The following is a 9,775-nucleotide window of genomic DNA, read 5'->3' as shown; positions in this document are numbered from 1 at the left end:
ACTATTTTTAGTAGTTACCAATAGTGTCCATAGTACCTTTAATTTACAACTTGCAGTGGAAGAGCATTGTAGTGCTGCAGGGTGGGAATACTATGGTCTGATGTTGCTTATTGCTACCTTCTTTGGTTATGCATGTCATGATGGGCATGTGCAATCTGTATAGGGGCGACTTCTTCATACTTTGGATACTTTGCAGTGAGGGAAGATGGTTGGGACAGCAATCTGCCTAAGTAAACTTTCAGTCCTTTGGTCGAGGTTCAAATTGATCCTTGTCAAAGTGCACTTGTAAACAAATTGAACAAAAACATAACCATTCATAAATATATTTGAAGGAATAGCATGTTGCCACAAAAGCTTCTGATAACATGTTTTATCTTTTCCAAATGCTCAAAAGATAAAAGGTTACCCTATTTGTTTCCAATATCAAACAAGGCAAAGGGGCGCATGGCTTCTGACTGGCAACTCCCAATTTCTCAATTTGTAAGGATTCTGAGGATCACACATCAGAAGTTCCACCCAAAGTTTATTTAAAACAAAAAGTCTTTTTGTTTAAAATTCACAAAATTATGTATGTTTACAAACATAATTCAACAATGTTTTATTTTACTCAAAAACAAAATGCGTACAGAGACATTGTTGGTATCTTTCAAATGCATGTTTCAGTGGCTTGCTGAACAAAACCCTAAATGCTTAAAGTGGTCTTAGAATATGAAATGCATTGTTGAGCAGTTCGGTACAGTGTTAACCATCACTTGTCTCCAATTGTCGTAAATTTGTTGTTGAAAGTTTAGTTTTTAACTTACACAGTTTGAAAGTAAATGACAGTAGAAAGCTTCCCTTGAAATAGTTACTTACTGAGGTGCTGTAGTTTTTGAGAAATGAGTAAAACAAATAATTTTCGTCTCAGTTTTTGCATTTTAAATAGTTTTAACCAGTTATGCTATGTTTATGGTATAATATCAAAACTGGTTAATGGGTTTTTACATGCTAAAATAATTTTCACCTCGCTGAGAAGTAAATTTTGTGACTTGTTTTACTAATTTTTCAAAAATTACAGCACTTCAGCGAGTTATATTTTATGAGAAGCTTTCTATCATCATTATCTTCAAACCCTGTAAGTTTAATTTAAAAAAATTGCTGGACCTTTTGAAAACAACATTGATGCTTCAATTGAAGGCTAGTCTTTGACAATTACCAATAGTGTCCACTGCCTTTAATATCACACTCAATTGTTGCTATCAATTGACCATAAAAAAAAGTGTTTCAAGTTTACTTTAAAGGGACACGCTGCTTGGGTAAGGCAACTTGGTGCATAAAAAGCGTTTATGTTTTTTTAATGAAACGCATATGGTAAGAAATATATTTTATAAGTAGAATATAATGAGCCACAAGAATATGCCTCCAATCGTGTGGTTTCCTTTAACTTTGCAAAATTACATGTTCAACCGATGCTCGTCCCGTTAGTCATGGGGCATAATGTGCATGATTATATTCTACTTTCAAACATTTGCATTTTATAAACGGTTACAAGCGCTTTTTATAAGATCAGTTATATTTTGAAGTTAAATGAGAATGTTGTCTCACCTCTATTTTCTCTATGAGCAAATAAATAGCAGGAATGTCAAAACAGAATCCTTTTCCCGTTGTCTTCTTACTTCCTAGTAACTGGATGATGATGATGAACCTTGACATGTGACCTGAAAGTAACAAACAAACAATACTTCTCATTAAGAACCCTCTCGTCAGTGACAAACTGCGGATATGGTCAATGTTTTTTGGGCAAGTACCGTCATTTGCATAACTTCAAACATACAACATATCGCTCATGCCACAAAACGACCACAGCCAAAGCTCAGTGTTTTCTGAAAAAAGGTGTGTGAAGTTTAACTTTCAAACTGCTGTTTTAGACCATGCCTTTTACTGTAAACATTTTTTGGTCATCGTACTTGAAAACGATGAAAGAAAAAATAGCCTTGTTGCAAAGATTGTGTGCTTTCAGATGACTGAAAATGGCTTCATGCCCCTGAAGCCTTTGTACTTTGTACAAATTGAACTTTTTGACAAGGTTTTTAGGCTGGTAACCTTTTTCTGGTAGCACAATTTTGTTGTGCTTAGCTAGTTTTTGTGCTTAAGCAGCTTTATGAAACTTAGCCCAGCACTGTGCATACTGCGGGGATGGGGGACACATTATTTTATAGTTGGCCTTACAGATGAGAACATGGGTCGAATATCAGTAAGCTGTTAATAAGCAGAAAATACTTCTTTCTCAGACAAACATCTTTGCTCGGAACAAATTACGCAGTGTAAGTGGGGCGCCAGTCACAGCAACTTGACTCATGATTTGATTTGGTTTGCTTTATGCTTTATCTAACTCATGCATACTGTTAAGTCTGATAACTTACTGAGCATGACCTTGCCTCAATGTCACAATGATTGCAACTCACAGTAGATGACACTTTCCATTTAAAAATCGTATTCTGAAATGATTTTTATACACTTCTTACAAGATTCTGAAGAGAAAAAAAAAACATTTTGAAGTTTCTCAAAAGATCCTGGTGTATTTCTTTTGAGATCTCACTAATTTACATATTAAATACTTGTAAGAATCACATAAGACTCTGATAAGATTCTTATAAGACTGCTAAATAGACTCTAATAAGATTCTATACGACTGCTCAATACAGGTTCTTATAAGATTCCTATAAGTTTCTTATAAGTTTGTTATAGAGTATTTTGTGAGGGAAGTAAGCCATGGCCCATTTTTTTTATTGACCATACACAGCCACATAAGCATATATAGCCTTGCCTGTAGTGTCGTGTTGGGTTGCAATGATGATGCCAAGCATAAAAGTGAATCACGGCAAACAATAATATAGGTTATTATTACATTCTTGTTGCTATCAATTGACCATAAGAATAGTGTTTCAAATTTACTTTAAAGGGACACGTTGCCTGGGATTGGACTTAGTTGGTGTTTAGAAATCGTTTTTTAATTTTTTTTTATATAATATGCATATGTTAAGAAGGATGTTTTAGAATACAATGAGCCACAAGAATATGCCCCAAAATTGTGTGGTTTTTCTTTTACTTCGCAAACTAACATGGCCTACCATTTTGTGGAGTATAAAATTTGACTCCACAAGCTTGCGTGTCATGTTAGTAGAGAACATTAGAAAAACTGTGCAAATGCTGGGCATAATGTGCTTAGTTAAATTCTACTTTCAACATTTTATAAACGGTTCCAAGCGCTTTTCATAAGATCAGTAACATTTTGAAGTTAAATGAGAATGTTGTCTCACCTCTATTTTCTCTATGAGCAGATTAATAGCAGGAATGTCAAAACAGAATCCTTTTCCCATTGTCTTCTTCCTTCCTAGTAACTGGATATGTTGAACCTTGAAATGTGACCTGAAAGTAACAAAGAAACAATACTACTCATTAAGAACCCTCTCGTTAGTGACAAACTGCGGATTTGGTCAATGTTTTTTTCTTGGTACGTACTGTCATTTGCTTAAAACACACCTCTGCCCACTGTTCTAAACAGGGATCGGCACGGGAAGCCGGGCAGTAGGAGTTTGACTAGGAGAGGCTATTTGAGACGCTGGCCATATAGAATGTTTCATGAGTGAGAAGTTGCTCAATACTTCACACACATTCTTGGCCGTTCCTAGCCCTTTGATCCCCACGATAAAAGTAACCGGCCAAAAAAACTGATTAAAAACACAACAACATTTAAATTTATTTAGTTACACAGGGTTAAGAAAAGGGAAATGATAAATAAACCAGCACAATCTACACACAAACACAAAAAATTAAAACATCAAACATAGGTAAAAACTGGTAAAACAAGTAATTGAAAATAAAAGATTCTTAAAAAAAAAAAGCAAGAGAGTGCCAGTCTACCTACTAACCACTGTAGGTTCTCTTGGTGGATCGAGGGGACTTCTCGCTATTAACGTCGCTAACTCGGAGTGAGTTTTTATTATTTTTCATAATCCCAAATTTTCAAGCCCTCGCATCATAGGGTTTGGTTAGGTAGAGTGCCAGTCTACCAGCTACTACCACAGAGTAGGTTCTCTAATGAATCCAGTGGACTTCTCGCTCAGAACGTCACTTCCCTGGAGTGAGTTTTTATTCCTTCAATATATTCCCATAATCGCTAGTATCATAGGGTTTTGTTAGTTAGAGTGCCAGTCTACCTACTACCGCAGAGTAGGTTCTCTTAAAGGATCGAGTGGACTTCGCGTTCTTAACTTTACAGAGTTAAGATAAGTGGAATGAACAATTAACCGGCACCATCTTCACACAAACACAAAAAATTGTTGTTAAGGGAAATTTAAAAAAAGGCAAAAACTGGTAAAAACATGTCATTAAAAAAAAAAAACAAGATTCTTAAAAAAAAAAAACAAGAGATTGCCAGTCTACCTACTACCCACTGTAGGTTCTCTTGGTGGCTCGAATGGACCTCTCGCTCAGAACGTCACTGCACCGGAGTGAGTTCTTATTCCTTCAATATGTTCCCATATTTGCAAGTATCATAGAAACTTGTTAGGTAGAGTGCCAGTCTACCTACTTCCGCACCATAGGTTCTCTTATTGGATAAATCAGACTTCTCGCTTAGAACGTCACTGCACCGGAGTGAGTTCTTATTCCTTCAATACAATCCCATATTCGCAAGTATCATAGGAAATTGTTACGTAGAGTGCCAGTCTACCTACTACCGCAGAGTAGGTTCTCTTATTGGATCGATTCGGACTTCTCGCTCAGAACGTCACTGCACCGGAGTGAGTTTTTATTCCTTCAATACAATCCCATATTCGCAAGTATCATGGGAAATTGTTACGTAGAGTGCCAGTCTACCTACTACCGCAGAGTAGGTTCTCTTATTGGATGGATCGGACTTCTCGCTCAGAACATCACTGCACCGGAGTGAGTTCTTATTCCTTCAATACAATCTCATATTCGCAAGCATCATAGGAAATTGTTACGTAGAGTGCCAGTCTACCTACTACCGCAGAGTAGGTTCTCTAAGTGGATCGATCGGACTTCTCGCTCAGAACGTCACTGCACCGGAGTGAGTTCTTATTCCTTCAATATATTCCCATATTCGCAAGTATCTCAGGAAATTGTTACGTAGAGTGCCAGTCTACCTACTACCGCAGAGTAGGTTCTCTTAGTGGATCGATCGGACTTCTCGCTCAGAATGTCACTGCACCGGAGTGAGTTCTTATCCTTCAGTACAATCCCATACTCGCAAGTATCTTAGGAAATTGTTATGTAGAGTGCCAGTCTACCTACTACCGCAGAGTAGGTTCTCTTATTGGATCGTTCGGACTTCTCGCTCAGAACGTCACTGCACCGGAGTGAGTTCTTATTCCTTCAATACAATCTCATATTCGCAAGCATCATAGGAAATTGTTACGTAGAGTGCCAGTCTACCTACTACCGCAGAGTAGGTTCTCTAAGTGGATCGATCGGACTTCTCGCTCAGAACGTCACTGCACCGGAGTGAGTTCTTATTCCTTCAATACAATCTCATATTCGCAAGCATCATAGGAAATTGTTACGTAGAGTGCCAGTCTACCTACTACCGCAGAGTAGGTTCTCTTAGTGGATCGATCGGACTTCTCGCTCAGAACGTCACTGCACCGGAGTGAGTTCTTATTCCTTCAATACAATCTCATATTCGCAAGCATCATAGGAAATTGTTACATAGAGTGCCAGTCTACCTACTACCGCAGAGTAGGTTCTCTAAGTGGATCGATCGGACTTCTCGCTCAGAACGTCACTGCACCGGAGTGAGTTCTTATTCCTTCAATATATTCCCATATTCGCAAGTATCTCAGGAAATTGTTACGTAGAGTGCCAGTCTACCTACTACCGCAGAGTAGGTTCTCTTAGTGGATCGATCGGACTTCTCGCTCAGAACGTCACTGCACCGGAGTGAGTTCTTATCCTTCAGTACAATCCCATACTCGCAAGTATCTTAGGAAATTGTTTCGTAGAGTGCCAGTCTACCTACTACCGCAGAGTAGGGTCTCTTATTGGATCGTTCGGACTTCTCGCTCAGAACGTCACTGCACCGGAGTGAGTTCTTATTCCTTCAATACAATCTCATATTCGCAAGCATCATAGGAAATTGTTACGTAGAGTGCCAGTCTACCTACTACCGCAGAGTAGGTTCTCTAAGTGGATCGATCGGACTTCTCGCTCAGAACGTCACTGCACCGGAGTGAGTTCTTATTCCTTCAATATATTCCCATATTCGCAAGTATCTCAGGAAATTGTTACGTAGAGTGCCAGTCTACCTACTACCGCAGAGTAGGTTCTCTTAGTGGATCGATCGGACTTCTCGCTCAGAACGTCACTGCACCGGAGTGAGTTCTTATCCTTCAGTACAATCCCATACTCGCAAGTATCTTAGGAAATTGTTACGTAGAGTGCAAGTCTACCTACTACCGCAGAGTAGGTTCTCTTATTGGATCGTTCGGACTTCTCGCTCAGAACATCACTGCACCGGAGTGAGTTCTTATTCCTTCAATACAATCCCATATTCGCAAGTATCATAGGAAATTGTTACGTAGAGTGCCAGTCTACCTACTACCGCAGAGTAGGTTCTCTAAGTGGATCGATTCGGACTTCTCGCTCAGAACGTCACTGCACCAGAGTGAGTTCTTATTCCTTCAATATATTCCCATATTCGCAAGTATCTCAGGAAATTGTTACGTAGAGTGCCAGTCTACCTACTACCGCAGAGTAGGTTCTCTTAGTGGGTCGATCGGACTTCTCGCTCAGAACGTCACTGCACCGGAGTGAGTTCTTATCCTTCAGTACAATCCCATACTCGCAAGTATCTTAGGAATTTGTTACGTAGAGTGCCAGTCTACCTACTACCGCAGAGTAGGTTCTCTTATTGGATCGTTCGGACTTCTCGCTCAGAACGTCACAGCACCGGAGTGAGTTCTTATTCCTTCAATACAATCTCATATTCGCAAGCATCATAGGAAATTGTTACGTAGAGTGCCAGTCTACCTACTACCGCAGAGTAGGTTCTCTAAGTGGATCGATCGGACTTCTCGCTCAGAACGTCACTGCACCGGAGTGAGTTCTTATTCCTTCAATACATTCCCATATTCGCAAGTATCTCAGGAAATTGTTACGAAGAGTGCCAGTCTACCTACTACCGCAGAGTAGGTTCTCTTAGTGGATCGATCGGACTTCTCGCTCAGAACGTCACTGCACCGGAGTGAGTTCTTATCCTTCAGTACAATCCCATACTCGCAAGTATCTTAGGAAATTGTTACGTAGAGTGCCAGTCTACCTACTACCGCAGAGTAGGTTCTCTTATTGGATCGTTCGGACTTCTCGCTCAGAAGGTCACTGCACCGGAGTGAGTTCTTATTCCTTCAATACAATCCCATATTCACAAGTATCATAGAAACTTGTTAGGTAGAGTGCCAGTCTACCTACTTCCGCACCTTAGGTTCTCTTATTGGATCGATCGGACTTCTCGCTCAGAACGTCACTTCACCGGAGTGAGTTTTTATTCCTTCAATATATTCCCATATTCGCAAGTATCATAGAAACTTGTTAGGTAGAGTGCCAGTCTACCTACTTCTGCACCATAAGTTCTCTTAGTGGATAGATCGGACTTCTCGCTCAGAACGTCACTGCACCGGAATGAGTTCTTGATCCTTCAATATATTCCCATATTCGCAAAAATCATAAAAACTTGTTAGGTAGAGTCCCAGTCTACCTACTACCGCACCTAAGGTTCTCTTATTGGATCTCTCTATAGTTATCTCTATTAACGACATCGCCTCATAAAGAGTTTGTATCCCTTCAATATATTCCCATATTCGCAAGTATCATAGAAATTTGTTACATAGAGTGCCATTCTACCTACTACCGCAGGGTAGGTTCTCTTATTGTATCAATGGACTTCTCGCTATTAACGTCACTGCCTCATAAAGAGTTTGTATCCCTTCAATATATTCCCATATTCGCAAGTATCATAGGAATTTGTTAGGTAGAGTGCCAGTCTACCTACTACCGCACCTAAGGTTCTCTTATTGGATCAATGGACTTCTCGCTATTAACGTCAACGCCTCATAAAGAGTTTGTATCCCTTCAATACATTCCCATATTCGCAAGTATCATAGGATTGTTAGGTAGAGTGCCAGTCTACCTACTACCGCACCTAAGGTTCTCTTATTGGATCAGTGGACTTCTTGCTATTAACGTCACTGCCTCATTAAGAGTTTGTATCCCTTCAAAATATTCCCATAATCGCAAGTATCATAGGAATTTGTTACATAGAGTGCCAGTCTACCTACTACCGCACCTAGGTTCTCTTATTGGATCAATCAGACTTCTCGCTTAGAACGTCACTGCACCGGAGTGAGTTCTTATTCCTTCAATACAATCCCATATTCGCAAGTATCATAGGAAATTGTTACGTAGAGTGCCAGTCTACCTACTACCGCAGAGTAGGTTCTCTTATTGGATCAATGGACTTCTCGCTTTTAACGTCACCGCCTCATTAAGAGTTTGTATCCCTTCAATATATTCCCATATTCGCAAGTATCATAGAAACTTGTTAGGTAGAGTGCCAGTCTACCTACTATCGCACCTAAGGTTCTCTTATTGGATAAGTGGACTTCTTGCTATTAACGTCACTGCCTCATTAAGAGTTTGTATCCCTTCAATATATTCCCATATTCGCAAGTATCATAGGAATTTGTTACATAGAGTGCCAGTCTACCTACTACCGCACCTAAGGTTCTCTTATTGGATCAATGGACTTCTCGCTATTAACGTCACCGCCTCATAAAGAGTTTGTATCCCTTCAATATATTCCCATATTCGCAAGTATCATAGGAATTTGTTAGGTAGAGTGCCAGTCTACCTACTACCGCACCTAAGGTTCTCTTATTGGATCAATGGACTTCTCGCTTTTAACGTCAACGCCTCATAAAGAGTTTGTATCCCTTCAATATATTCCCATATTCCCAAGTATCATAGAAACTTGTTAGGTAGAGTGCCAGTCTACAACTACTACCGCAGAGTAGGATCGAGTTGGAACAACCTGTTTTGGGAATAAAGTTTTGTTAACATTGCATATATGATAACATAGGTAACAGTGTATAAGATATATAATGCCCACCTAACTAGAACCGACCAATTCGCTTAGCTGCGCAGAGCGCTCCATACATCAAAGGGCCTCGTCCTGATTGACAACAAAAAGAATACAGTTAGTAACCAGGGAAGACGAGGGAGCTTTGGATCCAGGCAACCTGTTAAGGGACTAAAGTTTTGTTAACATTACATATATGATAATGTAGGTAACAGTGTATAAGATATTTAATGCCCACCTAACTAGAACCGACCAATTCGCTTTGCCGCAAAGAGCGCTCCATACATCAAAGGGCCTCGTCCTGCTAGACAACAAAAAGAATACAGTTAGTAACCAGGCAACCTGTTTAGGGACTAAAGTTTTGTTAACATTACATATATGATAACATAGGTAACAGTGTATAAGATATTTAATGCCCACCTAACTAGAACCGACCAATTTGCTTTGCCGCAAAGAGCGCTCCATACATCAAAGGGCCTCGTCCTGCTAGACAACAAAAAGAATAGTTAGTAACCAGGCAACCTGTTTAGGGACTAAAAGTTTTGTTAACATTACATATATGATAACATAGGTTACAGTGTTTAAGATATTTAATGCCTACCTACACCTAACTAAAACCGATCGATAGCCTTGGCCGCG

The 9,775-nt window shown here is 39.6% G+C and overlaps 1 long non-coding RNA gene across 1 annotated transcript; it reads right to left on the bottom strand.

Annotated features, from left to right (window-relative positions):
- Positions 1–228: 228 nt before the first annotated feature.
- On the bottom strand, positions 229–3,447 carry LOC139941229 (uncharacterized). The gene is made up of 3 exons (XR_011786572.1): positions 3,300–3,447; positions 1,585–1,697; positions 229–282 (listed from the first exon to the last, which is right to left on the bottom strand). It is a non-coding gene; the product is annotated as an uncharacterized lncRNA (long non-coding RNA).
- Between the last annotated feature and the right edge of the window lie 6,328 nt (positions 3,448–9,775).

This window comes from Asterias amurensis, chromosome 8 (assembly GCF_032118995.1).
Source record: "Asterias amurensis chromosome 8, ASM3211899v1".
In the NCBI taxonomy this organism is placed as follows: Eukaryota; Metazoa; Echinodermata; class Asteroidea; order Forcipulatida; family Asteriidae; genus Asterias; species Asterias amurensis.
The sequence above is the reverse complement of the archived record's forward strand: the minus strand, read 5'-3'. Positions and strand labels throughout refer to the sequence as shown.